General features: G+C 37.0%; 1 protein-coding gene across 1 annotated transcript in view; it reads left to right on the top strand.

Moving 5' to 3' along the window:
* Positions 1-2,045: 2,045 nt before the first annotated feature.
* Positions 2,046-19,456, top strand: part of LOC141639076 (uncharacterized) — a 127,465-nt gene continuing 110,054 nt past the window's right edge. Inside the window, exons 1-6 of the transcript XR_012542361.1 lie at positions 2,046-2,094; positions 2,208-2,315; positions 2,814-2,870; positions 4,059-4,141; positions 4,913-5,124; positions 5,546-6,465. The gene's annotated coding sequence lies outside the window, so the exon portion shown is untranslated. Of the gene's footprint in view, positions 2,095-2,207; positions 2,316-2,813; positions 2,871-4,058; positions 4,142-4,912; positions 5,125-5,545 lie in introns of the transcript that reaches the window.

The following is a 19,456-nucleotide window of genomic DNA, read 5'->3' as shown; positions in this document are numbered from 1 at the left end:
TTAACCTAAGAATCACTATTCATCTGGTAATATCTTCCTTATCTCTCTACAATATACTTAGCCAAGCAACACATACTTAATCCTTTAAGTTTACTGACTTGAGCGTCGGAGTGAGTACGCTCGGCCAAAGCCGAGCCCTCAGTTTGTTCATCGTTTCAAAAGACCGCAAGGAGGATTCAAGCAAGGACATCATTCAACCAGCCACGGGTGGTAACAATACTTGCTCTGGAATTACACCCGGAACAAAAGGATTTAGCATCCCTTCCTTTCCCTCCCCTCTCTTTCCCTCCAAATACTCCTATCCAAACAGACCCTAAGTCAATTTTGCCTGGTGCAAAAAAAAGGGATAACATAGCCAAGACCACCACAAATATGCAAATTCTTGTTTCAGACGGCAACTTTTCGTCTGAAGCTTCAGACGGACAATATGTGACCATTTTATTGTTAAATGTAAATACTTTATCATATAATACTACCCTCACTTAATTCTCGTGCCCTCCATAAAAGGGGAGGGTTATGTAGAATAGGATTGAGTATTATATATCAGTTAATATTATACACTTATACCACAACCCCCTCGCCCTCTCTCTCTCTCTCTCTCTCTCTCTCTCTCTTCATTGCTTATACATACCTAACCCCGATACTCGGCTCCCTCCCCACCGTCGCACACCCATACCTACCAATTCACTATCACTCTCGACTCCCTCCCCATCGTCGTTCATCGCTTACACCGTTGTCCACTGTGCGAAAGCCACCACAACCGACACTCGCTCATGTATGTTCGCATCTCTATAGTCGTTTACAACATCAAAATTACTATTGTTAGTTTATGCTTATTTCAAGTGGATTATTGTTAGTTAATTCAGATTAACGTCTATCTTGTATGCAAATTTAAGTGGGTAGACAAATTTAGGGTTAAATATGTATGATTTAGATTTAGGGTTTATGATTCACTCGGGGATTTTGGGGTTTTTTCGTATAGAAATCAAAGTTTCTATGAGTCTTTGTATAATTAGTTTTGCATGATGCTCTTAGGGATAAAGAATTTGGGTTTATGGTTTCTAATTAGGGTTGAACGAATTCAGGTTGTGGAGTATTTGATCAGTATTTATCATATTTCTCTTTTAATGGTTCTGATTTGTTTACCTCGTTAATATCTTTTACGTATGAATTGTTCAATTGAATGTTCATTTCATCAAGTACTAGAAAAAGTTCATTTCTTTCCTATACTCGAATTAACTGAAGGAGATGAGGATTGCTTTGGAGTCAAAGTTCAACTATAAGGAACTCAGTGTTACTTTGTTTTTATATTGTATTGTACAGTAGGTGAATTAGGCTTGTTTATGTGCGAATTAGAGTGATAAATTTGTGGGTAAAAGCTAGATTTTTTTCAATTGTTGAATCATATAGGGAGTATCTAATATTGTTGGTTGGTGTTAATGTTATGTTTTGGAATGAATTTCTGGATAGGCGGGTCTTTGTGGTTGTCGGTTGGTGTGTCCTTTTCCCTAAGGTTTGCCATGAGTACATTTTCATTGGTTCGCCATTGACTTTGTATGCTTGCCTTGACTTGGTTGTGTCAATTTATCGTGTATATATAATGTTTGCAGGCAAAAGTGAAGAATTATACTTTGTCCAAGTGGAGACCTTATAGAAGCGAAAGACTTTGAAATACAACCTACGAAATATGTTGTGATTAAAGACGAGGTAAACACACATTTGGTAACAAACATGTATTTATTTGATTAGTTACATATATTTATTTGTGTACATGTTTTGTATTTGGTTGAGCAATGTCATCCCATTCATAGTGCAAGTCCAAAGATATTAAACTATTCTTGGCTTCTTGACTGAAAACGCCAAGGCTGTAATTATTGCTCTATTTGCTATCGTGCTCGTAAAAATGTTTACTATGACTTGTGCTCTTTGTTTAAGCGTTGAACTGATCATTTCTTGTTCGCAAACTCCCTTTTCTTTTAAAATTTATACGGTTCACTATGTTTTAGGCAAAGAGTGAAGATGGATTGAAGGAAGTGAATCGATCTGAAAGCGGCTACTAGGCTTAGATTTTTTCTACTGCCTTCATTATGTGAGGTGAAGTTTCATGTGTGGCTATTTTACTAACTTTCTGCATATATGACCCGATTTTTGTTTTGAAATTTGTATCACATGTTTATAAGAGTGACATAGTGTATTACTTTTTCTAGGATTTACCCGAGGTTGAGATGTCAAGTGTATCTGGAATTCTGTCTCCACTTCACGTCTTCAATTGGATCACCATTCGGAATTTTGTCTCCACTTCACTTCTTCAACAGGTAAGAGTTTGAAATTTATTACTCCCCCGTTTTTGTTGTTATATCTAAGGTTGCACATATACTTCCGTTGGATATGGCCCGCCGACTTCTATTTTGATGTTGTATTTGTGACTCGTGCGGGGGCATCCTTAGGATCAAAAGTTATATGGTATCACCCACTTTTTGTTCCTACTGTTAACCAGGTCAAGTTTTCTTATTTGAGTTAACACAAGTGTGGTGCACTTTATTCGTAGATAAATCAAGTAAAAATAAACTACATTCATGCACCCTTTGTGCCCACTATTAACGAGTAGTTTTGTTTCATCGCTTCCCTTCCATACTCTTCAACCTTAAGTACCTTTGCATTACTATACAGTAGCTACAACTCAGCTCTTCGAACCTTAAAGGTAAAAGGAGTATAGAATTCATCCTGTCCGGTACAAGGATTCTTTGAACTGGCCATTGTGATTCTATTTAACTTGTTTCAATGTTTTTTTACCTATTCTCTCTTTTTGGCAGGTTGTTTCATCTAAAGGTCGTTTTATGTTGTGCTTGCGAATCATATTAGTCAGCAAAGTAAGTTCCTCCCCTGTTTAAATCAAATGTTTGTGGTGGTGACGTGCTTTATATTTCTTGAATTTTGGTCTCAATTAGAGTTGTTCATGGGTCATCTCGTCCATTGAACCCGGCCCATCCCACCCGCTAAATAAGCGGGTAAGGACTAAGGACAAGGCATTTTAACAAAATTACAAAGGCCCGGCCCACTAACTCGTCCCAAACCCACTGTAAAGATAATGGACATGTTGTGGTACACTATGCTTCTGGATTTGTCTGAATGTAGTTAGTTTAAGGCTTTGGTGTGGTACATAATGATAGATGCTTATTAAGATTTTTAACTAATTATTAAAGAAACATAAACAGTCACATTCTTTATTAGTTTGGCGCTTTGATTTTATTTTTAATCTAGATTATTGCACTTATGCATAAACTGTGCTCACTAGCCGGTCTTTACAAATACTGACTTCTGGTGTGGAATTGCAGCATTCAGTCAATGAGACTGATTTGACCTATAATAGCTGGTGTTAAAATTTGAAATGTGTGTATCAATTGTTTGTTTAAATAATTATTAAAGATATGAAATGTGTGTATCAATTGTTTGTTTAAATTTGATATGAAGGGAGTACTTGATATAAGAATCTAGGTTTTCGACCTCTCCTTTTGATTAATGACTGTTCTTTAATACTCTTACTGTATCACATTGCTCCCTTTCTAATTGGATTACATTGCATTAGTCAATTTATGCTTCCTCTCTTCGAGACATGGTGAATAGCTCTGCAGTTTGACAATTAGGTTTATGATTAATCACCTGAATTTAGGCTTCTGATATTCATCTTTGTGCTTCTGTATGGCTGGACAAATCATCCCAGAATACAAGTGGGTGAGAATCGAACCAACTGTAAAAACTTGTGTGATTGGAATTCTACTGTTGCATTTTAGAACAAATTTGACATAATTTCTTTAGTAGGAATGTGTCTCTCGACTAGAATTTTCAACCATTAGGTGTTGTTGCTTTAGGATGAAATCGTCTTGAGATATTTTCGTGAAATTGGAATGAATTAAGTGTCGGTGTTAATGTGTTATACTTCTAGATTGTTCAGTTGAACTACACTCTTTTATGTACGAGTATTTTATATTGTTTCAAGCAATGTTTCTCCAGTTTTGGGATCCTAATTAGTTTTTGTTGGTTGTGTTTGTGTTCCATAGTAGCAACCCTAACAGACTCGTGGTGATCCATCGAATGAGTAGTTGAATCACGTGGCATGCCTGTGTGCCGAGGACGATTACAGGTATGGAACTATGGACATGCTTTATCATATAGTTAGTCGAGTAATCAGCTACCCATGGGAATTGTGATTTGTGAGGCTACTTAATTGTACTCTTTGTAAATCAGAATCAAGTAGTACAATTTGTTAGACATTAGGTCATTTTTCCGGTGTTAGGACTTAGGAGCATATGGTAGGATGTTAGGAACCACCTGCGGGTGTAATCTCATTTTGCTAGGGGCAACTGCCAATGTTCGAAGTATCGTGATTTTCAATCTCATTTTAGCTGGTGTTTGAAGTATTTACAGTTGACAATCGTACACCGATTTATCTATTACAGTGTATAATTTTATAAACTATACTTGATACACGTATGATATATTTAATATGATATGAAAAGACACAGTCAGGTAAAAGTGAATGGTCAACTCTTCCCAAAATGGTTAAAAGCTCTTCAAAATTTTCCTTCAACTATTATAGAAAATATTCTGATGAAGGGGATTTTAGACAATATTAGTTTGTACAGAGTAATACTTTCTAAAGTGACAATTAGGCTTAATATGGAACCGGCTCTCATTGTGTCTTTACCTGTTAAACTAACTAATATTCTCCCTTCATTGACAAGTTTCTTGCTGAATTATGCTTTTTGCTACTTTTTAGTGGTTGTGGTTCTTGTGAATGTTGGGATTTATTCATGCTCCTTACCCTTACAACTGATAAGGGCAATGGTGGAGCCAGGGCTGGCGGAGATTTTAGTAGTAGTAGAATTTTCTCTGAAAGCTTGTGTTATGACAGTAGATTTAACAAGGAAGATAACCCTGCATCAAAATCTGCTCCATATGCTCCATATTCTGCACCGTGTACGTGATTTCAAAAGAAGAGAAAATTTAATTTCATCAAGGAGGCATGCGAGAGGAGAAAAACGAGGGGTCAAGCGTGATCGGAGCGTGTCATCGAGTGTTGGTAGCTCCACCACCCCGCCTTCTGCTAAGGCAAGAAAAATCAAGGTATGTTTTGAAAATTAATTCGGATTTAGGTTTTTTTTTTTATGGTATTTTGATATTTAATTAGCTATTTTTTGTTTTAAATCCGAATTTCGAAAGCCTAAAACCTAACTTAGAGTGATCAAATTCTCAGTTAGTTTCATTCAAATTTAGGTTTCTTAATCGTGTATTGAAACTAAAAATAAAACCGTCTTAATTGGTTGTGATAATTTTTAAAGTGATTTTGGTTTTTATTTGGTTTTTAATTGTGTTGTTTGGTCCTCCATTTGAGGTGTTTGGTTTTGATTCTCTAATTTGTTATGATATGAGCTAAGTTACCCAACGAATAGTGAGTGAACGGATTCACACAAATTAAAAAGTCGAATTACATCAATTTATGGTGCCTGGTTACAACATCTTTTTTCATTCCGCCCATATATTGTAGGATTCGCCTCGTGTTTCGAAGCACTTCAAATTGCATCGGAAGGCCTTCATGAAGTGTGACATAACCGTCCCGTGTCTTCAGCTGAAAGTACAACGTTTGGCCTCAAATAAAAAAGGTCATCTCAAATGTGTTCTACGGGCTCTAGTAAGAGAAGCTCGGGTTCAGGTATGCGGATTTTGCCTGTCTCCTATCCCCATATTAGTAATGATACCCGACATGCCAATCACGTAACTAACTAAACTAATAACAAAAATCACTCTATTATAATCTTCATAGGATATACGTAGGGCGTTGATGTCATTGTGTATTGGCTGGTTAAAATAGTTCAGGTTAGAAGGGTTGAGGGTTTGAGGTGACTATGGTCCTAGAAAGAAAATGATGAGAAAGTAATATTGGAGGTGAGTAAAGGGTAAGATAAGGACACGAACTTTCATTCTTTTTCGGGTCAAGGGATGTTATAACGGACGCGAGAAGAGATAAATAAAGATCAACAAATAAAGCAACGCATAGATTTACGTGATTCACTAACGGTGTGTTAGCTACGTCCACATGGCAGAACACGGAATAATAAGCATAACTACTAGGGTAAGGCTTAGAGAGTTTATATAGTACTCTCTAAGACCTAATAAAGAAAACCTAATAAGGCCCAAAACAGAACCCTTGCCCAAACAGATTAACGGAATAGTCGATCGGAAGACCGACTAACAGATTCAAGGCATAGATCCAACAACTTAACTTAATCCTCCCACTAGCAGATGCACCCCCATAGATGCCTGATGTACCAGAGACTCTTCTCCCTTCCCCCTTAGATATTGCCCACAAAAGGGCAATTAGACTTCGGATATTTAGCAAGTCCAAACAATGTTGGAACTTGCTATGCGGAACTGGCTTGGTAAACATGTCTGGTTAAGCCGGGTTATCAGCAGTACCCACTTTGTTCACCCTAATCCTTTTCTCATTCCCTAGGAAATGATATCTCACTTTGTTCACCCTAATCCTCTTCTCATTCCTTAGGAAATGATATCTGACATCGATGTGCTTAGTCCACTCATGATGAACTTGATCACAACAGCTTGATCTCCATAAATGAGACCAATAACAGATGTACCCTTAAGGTACCGGAAAATCATCTTCACAACTTGCCACTGCTCTGTATCACCTCCATAAATGAGACCAATAACAGATGTACACTTAAGGTACCGGAAAATCCTCTTCACAACTTGCCACTGCTCCGCTCCACACTGACCACACTGACCGACTGCGCTAGCCACTAGATCAGGTCTAGTGTAGACCATAGCATACATCAAGCTACCCACTAGAGTACGGAACTCGAGACATGTACTCCCTTTCTTGAGCTGATTTGGGCACCAAACAGACACATGTGAATTCGATGCACTAGGAGTATCTATAGGCTTTGTAGTAGACATACCAAATCTGAATAAAACCTTCTGAATGTAGCCCTTTTGAGATAAGAAAATCTCCATTCCCTGCATTTATAAATGAAAGATCCATTGTTCTAGTAAACACAACAATCATACGGACTCCTATTGTAGCCAATCTTCAACATGTAGCCTCAACGACTGTTTTAGCCCATATAAGGACCTCTTTGGCTTACAAACGTAGTCTTCCTTAACTAGAACCTGGAAACCACACCATGTGGTTGAGTCATGTATATCTCTTCTTCCAACTATTATTGATTACTATTCTAGCTTCGTTTTTTTGTGCTTCATCAAATAAATCCAAGTCTCCTTAAATAGTCATCAATAATCGACACAAAATAAATGTGGCCTCCCAAAGACTCCATCTTATAAGGACCCCAACAATCAGAATGGATGTAATCAAGTGTGTCCTTGGTCCTATGCACTGCTTTAGGAAACTTGCTGCGATGTAGCTTCCCATATGCACACTGCTCACAGAAAGATCCTTGATCTTGTGACCACACACAAGATCTTCTTTTGACAAAGTCTAAATCCCCCTTCTGACAGCGTAGATCCCGGAAGATAATATAAGGTATCGTGCCCGATACCTCTCACAACCACATTAACCCATTATCCCTTGCAGACGTTTAGAACTCCACCTTCACCTTGAAAACCGAAATCCTTACTCTATCGTACTTAAGGAGATCAGATTCTTTGTCATCCATGGAACATGTCTAACTTCGTTCAATGTGCAGAATTTACTATCCTCCAAACAACACTGTTGGCCATAAAAATATTGCCCCCATCTACCGGTTCATACTCTTCATAGTTGTAACCAGAATTTACTATCCTCCAAACAACACTGATGGCCATAAAAATATTGCCCCCATCTGCCGGTTCATAGTTGTAAACCACTCTCTGCCACGACATATATGGTAAGATGCTCGAGAATCTAAGATCCGATGTGTGACCATATCAGTAACTAGAGCATAATCATCTTTCTCGGAATCTGCATTTGCTACAACAGCAGTACCGGATTTGTGGACAATCGAATTTCCAATGCCCCTTTCCTTTACCCTAGTTACAAACCCCCGCTAGCTATAACTGTACCAGCCGCCTTATGGCGCAATTTCCTAGTATGAAGAGACGATCTATCATCTTCTAGGCAGACAATATCTTTACCCACAATAAAAAAGACTATACAAAATTCTCATACGATAACGGTAAAGAAACTTACAGAATTAATGCGGCATCCTCATCTTCTACCTTAACATCAATATTACGCGGTTCTAGTAAAATTGTTACCTTCCTGCATTCTTACACTCAACCGGCGTTGCTTCAGAATCAACTTATTGGTCAAAGACTTCGTCATATAAAGACTTTCAAGCTTTGGCCATTGACCTGCTGCGGTATCTTCCTCTGGAACTTCTGCAAGACACAACATAATTGTTTTTAGCGGTGAGCGGTGCCCACACACAGCCCAACTGAAACTATTTCTCCTGGTAAAGCGATCGATCTTTATGTTCATAGCCGACTAACATATTCAAGGCATAGATCCAACAAGTGACTATACTTTCAAAAATTCCAGTTCAGGACCTCATTACACCTTCCGTTAACTTCTTCGTTAACACAAGTTACACAACTGAAATCTAAAATTTAATACGTGCCATCTCAATTAAAAGCAAAATAACGGACTTAATTCTCGCCAATTAGTTCATCTATCTCTTGTATGATGATCATGATCAACGCAACTCTGATCCCATCATGCGATACCAACAAATTACTACTAGTCTCCCATACTGCCGCAACCGCAACCGTGACGACTCACCACCACGAACTCACTTTGCCCATCACCAATAATCAGCCGTAAGCCAAGGTTGACGACTTCATTGGAACCTCATTAAGAAGTAGATTTACAATATATGTCATCAATAGTTTGAATGACGGATTTGGATTTTGATCCGACAATTAGCTTTCGAACTTTAGAGGAGGAATGATACTATGTACTTTATTGCCGACAATGACAAAATTGAGGAGAATTGGATTACCTCTATTGGTAGGTCTATTGTCGACACTCTAAATCTGCTACTGATGTGAGATTATTGAATATGATACTAATCAATGATATTTAGTGTGTGTGTTTTCGGGGAAAGGGAGGGATTTTATTGTTTTTTGTTGTGTTTTGCGTTTTGGTAATTTTGTTTGTCCTGGTGTTGTTTAGTTTGTTGTATTGAGTTGGGTTTATGAATTTGGGGAAGTAGTTCCGTAAATTTACCTTCAATCTAGATGGTAGGTATAAAATGCATTCACTTCAGGCTGTTTGGCAATACTAACAGGCTAATAGAAAAGTTAACGGTAGGTGATAGAGGTCCTTAACTGAATTTTTTAAAACTATAATCCCTTAACTGGAAAAAGAATGAAAGTTACTCTATTGGAGGTATATCTTTTATGCGTGTCCCCTAGTCACTTAACTTCCCTGTTTTCTTTGCTCCTGTTTACTCTACTCTGCTTTTTTTTTTTTTTTTTTTTTTCTTCCTATCTTATCCGAGTTATTTTGATCCGCGTTTGTTTGTTATTTAATTTTCAGGGAAGATGCTCGAGGAGTTATGTAACACTGCCACAATGCTAGCTGTTCTATTGAATGAGGACAAGATTACTCTAGATCAGTGTTACCCCGACACGTCACATCTCCGGCGTATTCCGTATCGACACGATACGATACGGAATACGATACGGGATACGTGTCTGACACGCCGGAATCAGACACGACTCGGGTACGGCAAAAATGAATGAAAAAACTTACCTTTTTGCGCGTGTGAAGCACTTTAAGTAGTAATAAGATCTGGACCTTCACCTAGATCTGTTTACATCTGTGGATGTCATCAGTGCTAGGAGGAGGAGAAGACCTTGTGAAGAGGAGATACCGTAGGAGGGAGAAAATAAAGGAAGGAAGAGAGAGAAAGTATGAAGTACAGAGTGTATTGCGGCTGGTGGTAAGACTGGTAACAACAATTAGGGTTTTATTTTAAGAACAAGTGGGGTGTGTGATAAGTTGGTGACAGTTGTAAAGTGAATATTAATTATTATTATAATATTTTAACACTTTTTCTAACTCTTTGATATTGTATTGTACTCTAGTCTATAGCCGTGTCAAGAAAATATACCATTCGAAGTAGATATTTTTCAGTTTTCTCAATTTATGAAAAAATACATATAATAACACGTGTCGTATCCGTATCTATAAATTAGTCAAAATACTTCTTTGATCGTATCCCCGTATCAATCAAATTTCAAAATCACGTATCCGATACTTCGATACGTATCGGATACGATACTTCCCTCCCGTGTCCGAGTAACATAGCTCTAGATGAAGTGACGCATGCTATAGATAAATTTAGAGATGACCACGGTATACGTATTCTATGGTTGAAGATGAGTCCTGAAAACAAAATTAAGTATGTCAAGGATCTTAGGTGATCAATTTGTTCACGGTATACGTATTCTATGGTCGAAGATGACCACGGTATACGTATTCTATAGTTTTTATGAGAGTACAATTGATGGAACAATTTTTTTTCTTTCTTAGTTGTATGAGAAACTAGGATTTGTTAGGCTTTTCGAGTATTTTATGCTAGGTTGTCACCCCGTGTGGGGCTGCCATATATTGGTCCTACCGTTTGGTCAAATTTTATGTATTTGATAGTTTTACTAGTTTAGATCCCGTACAATTAGACTGGCAAACAAAGTCGACTCGTGTCGGGTTCGTGTCACATGTAAACGGGTCATGGACCCTCTAACCCAAACCCGACCCAATTAAGTTTCGTGTCGTGTTTGTGTTGACCCACTTACATAAATGGGTCATCAAGCCTCAATCCTAACCCGTTAATTTCGTGTCGTGTTTTCGTATCTTGTCCATATTTGGAAAGTTAAAGTATATTTATGTGACGGAGGATCAATAAAATAAAAATTAAGTTTAATTTAGTAAACGGGTCTTTCGTATCGAGTTCGTGTTTAGAGAGCTCAACCTAAACCCAAACCAATTAAATAAATATCGTGTTGTGTTCGTGTCGACCCCACTTACATAAATGGGTTATTAAGCCTCAACCTAAACCTGTTAATTTCGTGTTGGGTTCGTGTCATATTTTCGTGTCGTGTCCGAATGGATCACCACAGATTTTACAAAACAACAACGAGTCAGTTCTGCTCAATCAAAACAAGACAAGTGCATAAAGTAACCAGCTGATCATCCTTTATCCCCGGTCTCCTGATCTCACACAGTAACCGACTACACACCGAAGTGTGTAGCCCTGTCAGACTACCCATCGCAACAGGTAGTCCACGCCGCCGGTGGGGGACCGCAACCAATCCCCACCAAAATCCCGCTCATCAACGAGCGATAACCCTATCCCTTAATGTGCACATCCCCTCCCGTGACGGGTTCCACGGAGGGCGAACTAGGGCGTGAAGCCACTCCCGCAAGTGACTCCACCACAAACATCACAACATCGTCACAACCACAACCACCACCACCACACCAACACTCTGATGATCAGCAGAAAACAGTCATACACAATACAATCACATTCTTAAATCAATTAACGGTAACTGGATAAGGAAACCCTACCTCAGCACAACAGCAATGAAGGAGATCAAGCAACTAGAACGGCGCCTCTACGAAGTCTTCGTCTGAACAACAATCACATAACACAATCTCAAGTATTGGTAGGTCTATTGTCGACACTCTAAATCTGCTACTGATGTGAGATTATTGAATATGATACTAATCAATGATATTTAGTGTGTGTGTTTTCGGGGAAAGGGAGGGATTTTATTGTTTTTTGTTGTGTTTTGCGTTTTGGTAATTTTGTTTGTCCTGGTGTTGTTTAGTTTGTTGTATTGAGTTGGGTTTATGAATTTGGGGAAGTAGTTCCGTAAATTTACCTTCAATCTAGATGGTAGGTATAAAATGCATTCACTTCAGGCTGTTTGGCAATACTAACAGGCTAATAGAAAAGTTAACGGTAGGTGATAGAGGTCCTTAACTGAATTTTTTAAAACTATAATCCCTTAACTGGAAAAAGAATGAAAGTTACTCTATTGGAGGTATATCTTTTATGCGTGTCCCCTAGTCACTTAACTTCCCTGTTTTCTTTGCTCCTGTTTACTCTACTCTGCTTTTTTTTTTTTTTTTTTTTTCTTCCTATCTTATCCGAGTTATTTTGATCCGCGTTTGTTTGTTATTTAATTTTCAAGGGAAGATGCTCGAGGAGTTATGTAACACTGCCACAATGCTAGCTGTTCTATTGAATGAGGACAAGATTACTCTAGATCAGTGTTACCCCGACACGTCACATCTCCGGCGTATTCCGTATCGACACGATACGATACGGAATACGATACGGGATACGTGTCTGACACGCCGGAATCAGACACGACTCGGGTACGGCAAAAATGAATGAAAAAACTTACCTTTTTGCGCGTGTGAAGCACTTTAAGTAGTAATAAGATCTGGACCTTCACCTAGATCTGTTTACATCTGTGGATGTCATCAGTGCTAGGAGGAGGAGAAGACCTTGTGAAGAGGAGATACCGTAGGAGGGAGAAAATAAAGGAAGGAAGAGAGAGAAAGTATGAAGTACAGAGTGTATTGCGGCTGGTGGTAAGACTGGTAACAACAATTAGGGTTTTATTTTAAGAACAAGTGGGGTGTGTGATAAGTTGGTGACAGTTGTAAAGTGAATATTAATTATTATTATAATATTTTAACACTTTTTCTAACTCTTTGATATTGTATTGTACTCTAGTCTATAGCCGTGTCAAGAAAATATACCATTCGAAGTAGATATTTTTCAGTTTTCTCAATTTATGAAAAAATACATATAATAACACGTGTCGTATCCGTATCTATAAATTAGTCAAAATACTTCTTTGACTGTATCCCCGTATCAATCAAATTTCAAAATCACGTATCCGATACTTCGATACGTATCGGATACGATACTTCCCTCCCGTGTCCGAGTAACATAGCTCTAGATGAAGTGACGCATGCTATAGATAAATTTAGAGATGACCACGGTATACGTATTCTATGGTTGAAGATGAGTCCTGAAAACAAAATTAAGTATGTCAAGGATCTTAGGTGATCAATTTGTTCACGGTATACGTATTCTATGGTCGAAGATGACCACGGTATACGTATTCTATAGTTTTTATGAGAGTACAATTGATGGAACAATTTTTTTTCTTTCTTAGTTGTATGAGAAACTAGGATTTGTTAGGCTTTTCGAGTATTTTATGCTAGGTTGTCACCCCGTGTGGGGCTGCCATATATTGGTCCTACCGTTTGGTCAAATTTTATGTATTTGATAGTTTTACTAGTTTAGATCCCGTACAATTAGACCTGGCAAACAGGTCGACTCGTGTCGGGTTCGTGTCACATGTAAACGGGTCATGGACCCTCTAACCCAAACCCGACCCAATTAAGTTTCGTGTCGTGTTTGTGTTGACCCACTTACATAAATGGGTCATCAAGCCTCAATCCTAACCCGTTAATTTCGTGTCGTGTTTTCGTATCTTGTCCATATTTGGAAAGTTAAAGTATATTTATGTGACGGAGGATCAATAAAATAAAAATTAAGTTTAATTTAGTAAACGGGTCTTTCGTATCGAGTTCGTGTTTAGAGAGCTCAACCTAAACCCAAACCAATTAAATAAATATCGTGTTGTGTTCGTGTCGACCCCACTTACATAAATGGGTTATTAAGCCTCAACCTAAACCTGTTAATTTCGTGTTGGGTTCGTGTCATATTTTCGTGTCGTGTCCGAATGGATCACCACAGATTTTACAAAACAACAACGAGTCAGTTCTGCTCAATCAAAACAAGACAAGTGCATAAAGTAACCAGCTGATCATCCTTTATCCCCGGTCTCCTGATCTCACACAGTAACCGACTACACACCGAAGTGTGTAGCCCTGTCAGACTACCCATCGCAACAGGTAGTCCACGCCGCCGGTGGGGGACCGCAACCAATCCCCACCAAAATCCCGCTCATCAACGAGCGATAACCCTATCCCTTAATGTGCACATCCCCTCCCGTGACGGGTTCCACGGAGGGCGAACTAGGGCGTGAAGCCACTCCCGCAAGTGACTCCACCACAAACATCACAACATCGTCACAACCACAACCACCACCACCACACCAACACTCTGATGATCAGCAGAAAACAGTCATACACAATACAATCACATTCTTAAATCAATTAACGGTAACTGGATAAGGAAACCCTACCTCAGCACAACAGCAATGAAGGAGATCAAGCAACTAGAACGGCGCCTCTACGAAGTCTTCGTCTGAACAACAATCACATAACACAATTACTAATTGCCAAAACCCCATTTCCCCCAATTCATGATTAAAGACAAACTCTAGAAATAACCACCATTAAACATGAGAATAAAGACTTACCGACGAAGAATTAAAGGGTTGAGTACGATTACTTATAATTGTCCACACACAGAGGAGAGATTCAGAGTGATTAGAGCGTCGTATGATGTTTTAGGTTTGTAAATTGTGTTTAGAAACTGATTTACGAAATATATAACGCCCTAATTACTCCCGAATCAAACCGCTGAAATATTACTCGTCAAACCGGATACTCGGTCGAGTATAGAGTATACTCGGCCGAGTACCCTCTATTCGGTCGAGTATTCATCATACTCGGCCGAGTGTTCCTTGGCAATAGCCAAACAGACTACACGACACACACTACTTGACCGAGTAGGCCATACTCGGTCGAGTACCAGCCTATAAAATCCGTAGTATTACAGCCTTTCTCCCTTAAAAAGAACTTCGTCCCCGAAGTTCACACTCTACCAAAACAAACCACAACTAAACGACCTCCCGACACAACATACCAAACAATATACTAACACAAAACATCACAAAACCCAACTAACCCGACTCAAACTACCCCAAAAACACCCAAATGCTTTCAGGTTTTTGCACGAGCAGGTCAATGCATCAATCCTCATTGTGACAGATTTCGGCCGTTACTCGAAAAGCATGTCAAACCTGAGGAAAGTAGTAAATAAAAAAAATAAATAAAAAAAAAAAAAACGTGCTGCTCCTCTCTTCATCATCACCACCGGAGCAGTGCAACTCCCTCGCCTAATAATTAAGAACGACACTACTTATATTATAGCACAAACTAAAGATAGGTTATCGTTTCTCCTTCTCGGTCATTTATTTACTTATTCAACTTTTGGAAACGTCGGTCATTCGCACATGTGTGAGCTATCCTCACCGAAATCACTTGGGAAGAATAAAAATTGCGAAAAGGTAATTGAATGTAGAAGACTTGTATTTCCGGGGAAGAAAAATCATCGATATGATTTGCAATTTATACATGAGACATGGGCTGATGTCCTAAAACATTTACATTCGAATTCAGATATACGACCACCACTTGTCCGCCATTGCTGTAACTATACCTTGGTTATTGCAGATTCTCAGAACTCCTTAGGACGATCATTCGACTACCTGTCAATGCTCTTTGAAAAGTTCTCGGCCAATTATCATCCTTCTAATCTCAGTGGTTCCAGCACCGATCTCTTCATCATCACCACCGGAGCTTGACCTCAGAATCAATTAGTTTGGTTCAATTAAAGTCAATTCTAGGGTTTATTCGAATGACTTGAGGATTTTTTTTTTGTTTAGAGAAAGGACTGAATTTTTAATTTTCATGCCTTTGGGAGTTAGGAGATTAATGTTAATGTCAGGCATTGGTTTATTTTAAAATTTAATCTCAGTCATACATTTGCTCTCATCCAACGGTTGAGATTTTAAAGCACAAAACTCACGACTCACCATAAGAACCAAACTCATGAGATCCCGCCTCTCTCTCTCTCTCTCTCTCTCTATATATATATATATATATATATATATATATATATGAATTGTACATTTTATTTAAGATTGACTTTCGTATGACTTTCTGTTTATTAACAATTAAAGATTGACTTTCGTATTACTTTCAGGATATATATCCTCTAAGTTGTCTAAATGTCTCACTGGACCTATCAAAGGGATCGGGCAGGTTAACATACATGTCGGGTCAAATATGAGTCGAGTCATACGGGTCACGAGTCGGGTTAGGGTTATAATACGGGTAAGAAATTAGTAACTAACATCTTTTATACATTATAATATTTTTTAAAAAAATTAAAACCTATTTAATATAAAAACTAGTTTTTGTGCCCGTGAAAATCACGGGTGCGTTTAAGATTTATTATATAAGTTTTCTTGCATAAACGTAACTTTATAACATTATGTTTTACTCTCTTTTTATGTATACAACATTACAACTCATTTAAATTGGAGGATATATTGGAAAAGAGTAGATTAAATTTATAAATAATACAAAAATAAGAGTGATGTAATGTGAATCTAATTTGTCTTATAACTTATTGTAACAATAAAAGCCACAATTTAAAAAATTATATTTTCTAATCCGTAGTATATTTGGATTAGATTTGAGAGAAAGAGTAGGAGAGAAACGTAAGGAATAGAACTCCAAAGGTGGACTTGACAATTATTAGTAGTAGAAAATTAGCAAAACTAACAATACGTTATTCAGAATGACACAATCAATAGAGATTTAAGCATATATGATTCAAACATAGTTCGTAAAATTTAAGCATAGATGCTTCCTCTTCATTTATCCAACATTACAATCAAAATAATATTATTATACTTCGTAAGAATGATTAGCTTTCCTAATTCATGAGAAAATTATTATACACAATTCATTAAAAACAAACATTTCTCGAAGAAAAATTGTGAGTATTACAAGAAAATATTTGATGAAAAATAAAAAATTATTTAAAGGCTTGAAAGCATTTAAAGTTGGAACAACGAATTGGAGAATGAGCATCGAGTTCCAACCAATAACCATGCAAAGTATTACTTCAACACTTCGACTAAGAGATTCGATTTATAACCTTTTTGACAAAATACAAATAGTAAAAACTTGTTATCCGGAAAATTAAAGTGCACGAAAGAGTGAAAGAGAAGCAAGCTTGAAAGCATTTAAAGTTGGAATAACAAATTGGAGAATGAACATCGAGTTCCAACCAATAACCATGCAAAATATTACTTCAACACTTCGACTAAGAGATTTGATTTATAAATTTTTTGACAAAATACAAATAGAAAAAACTTGTTACCCGGAAAATTAAACTACACGAAAAAGTGAAGGAGAATCTAGTAAAATTTATAAAATTTGCCAATTAATATTCCAATGGTTAGTATATATAAAATATAATATCTCACCATTTATTAGAGATTTATAATACCATATGATGATAATAATAATAATAATAATAATAATAATAATAATAATAATAATAATAATAATAATAATAATAATAATAAAAGAAAAACCCGATAAAAATGAAAGAGTATTCAAGCCAAAAGAAAATTGTAAAGAAGATCCATAACCATTATTTCCCAATTTCATGCAATGTTATTGATGATTTGAGAATGTCATTTCAACACAAACCCAAAAATAAAAACTAAAAAAGATTGTAACTATTAATTCAAAACATAATAAAGATAAAAAGTGCAATAAAAAGTGCAATCTTACGCCAAGAAATATCCGAGGAGTTTAAACTTAGGTTTGCGAAAAATCATCTTTATAATTTCGACAAGAATGAGGATTTTAAGTCTATTTGTGGATTAATTACAGACGAAGATAACAGATTTCTTACAGGTAATATTAGTATGGAAGAGGTTAAACAAACTGTGTTTAGTTTAACCGCAGATAAATGCCCAGGCCCCGATGGATTTCTGCGAGTTTTTTCAAAAGTAATCTTTGGGATATTGTAGGAAATTCTCATCACTAAAACTGTTTTTAGCATTTTTCCATTCTCGAAAATTACTAACAGAAATAAATCATACTTTCATAGCGTTGATCCCTAAAATTGAAAATCCTCAAACAGCAAACCATTTTCGCCCGATTAGTCTTTGTTCAACAATTTATAAAATTATTGCAAAAATCTTGACTAATCGTCTTCGAAGTGTCTTGCATTAGATTATACACCTGTTTCAAGGTGCTTTTACACCTAATCGCTTCATTCAAGATAATATTCTTTTAGCACACGAGATTTTTAACTCGTTTAAACGTAAAAAAGGCAAAGGAGGTTGGATTGCAATCAAACTTGATATGGAGAAAGGATACGACAGACTAGAATGGAATTTTATCGAGGAAACTTTTAAACAAATGGGTTTTAATGCTAAGTGGATTTCATGGATTATGGCATGTATAAACACTGTTTCTTACTCAGTGTTAGTAAATGGAACACCGGGAGACGTTTTTAAACCCACTCGAGGTATTCGACAAGGAGACCCACTTTCGCCATATATATTTATTATGTGCGCTGAGATTTTAGAAGGATCTCTACAAAAAAAATAGTGATGTTAACTCTAGTGATATTGGTATTAGAATTGGATCCGGAGTGGAGAAAATTCCTTTTCTCACTTTTGCGGATGACACTATAATTTTCGCTAAAGCCTCTAACCAGAGTTGTAGAACTATTAAGTCTATTTTAGATAAATTTTGCACGATTTCCGGACAATTTGTTAATTTTGACAAATCCACTTTTCAATGCACTAGAAATATTGAGCGTTCTCTTCGTGAATCCTTTAGAGACATTCTTCATATGAACGAGGAAGCTCATTTGGGTAAGTATTTAGGATGTTCTATAATTGATAGCAGAGTGACTAAAAATACTTTCGAGAACATTGTTCAATCTTCTTGCACTCAATTATCGAAATGGAAAGCGAATTCTTTATCTCAAGCAGGTAGACTAGTTCTTGTCAATGCTAATTTAGCCGCGAAGGGAACTTTTCAGATGCAAAGCTTCCTCCTCCCTTCATCGATCCATAATAGATTAGATAAAATTAATAGAGACTTTCTTTGGAATAAGAATTCTTCCCAACGTTCTCCTAATTTAGTTGGTTGGCATAAAGTTTGTTTACCAAAGTCGGTTGGTGGTTTAGGAATTAAATCTTCTGAAGCAGCTAATAAAGCACTTCAAATGAAATTTTTATGGAAAATTCTTATGGATAAGGAAAGTATATGGGTCAAAGTGGTATCTAAAAAATATTTGAGAAATTGTTTACTCTTTGATCATAAGCCTAATGCAGCCTCTTCTTGGCAATGGCGTAAACTAATGAGTCTTCGGACTCTATTTAGAAAAGGATTGAGATGGCAGGTAGGTAATGGTAACAACATTAAGTTTTGGTCTGATAATTGGGTTTTTTCACACCCACTTACAAGCAGTATGGTTGATGATGATAATAACCGTGATCTTAATCTTTTGGTTAAAGATTTCATAACCTCCGACAAGCAATGGGATATTTCTAAATTATCCAGTTTAGTGAATAACGATATTGTTAATCGATTACTAACATTCCAAAGATGCCACATAAT

The sequence above is a fragment of the Silene latifolia genome, unplaced genomic scaffold (assembly GCF_048544455.1).
Source record: "Silene latifolia isolate original U9 population unplaced genomic scaffold, ASM4854445v1 scaffold_270, whole genome shotgun sequence".
In the NCBI taxonomy this organism is placed as follows: domain Eukaryota; kingdom Viridiplantae; phylum Streptophyta; class Magnoliopsida; order Caryophyllales; family Caryophyllaceae; genus Silene; species Silene latifolia.
Note: the sequence above shows the minus strand (reverse complement) of the source record. Positions and strands in the feature narration are given on the sequence as shown.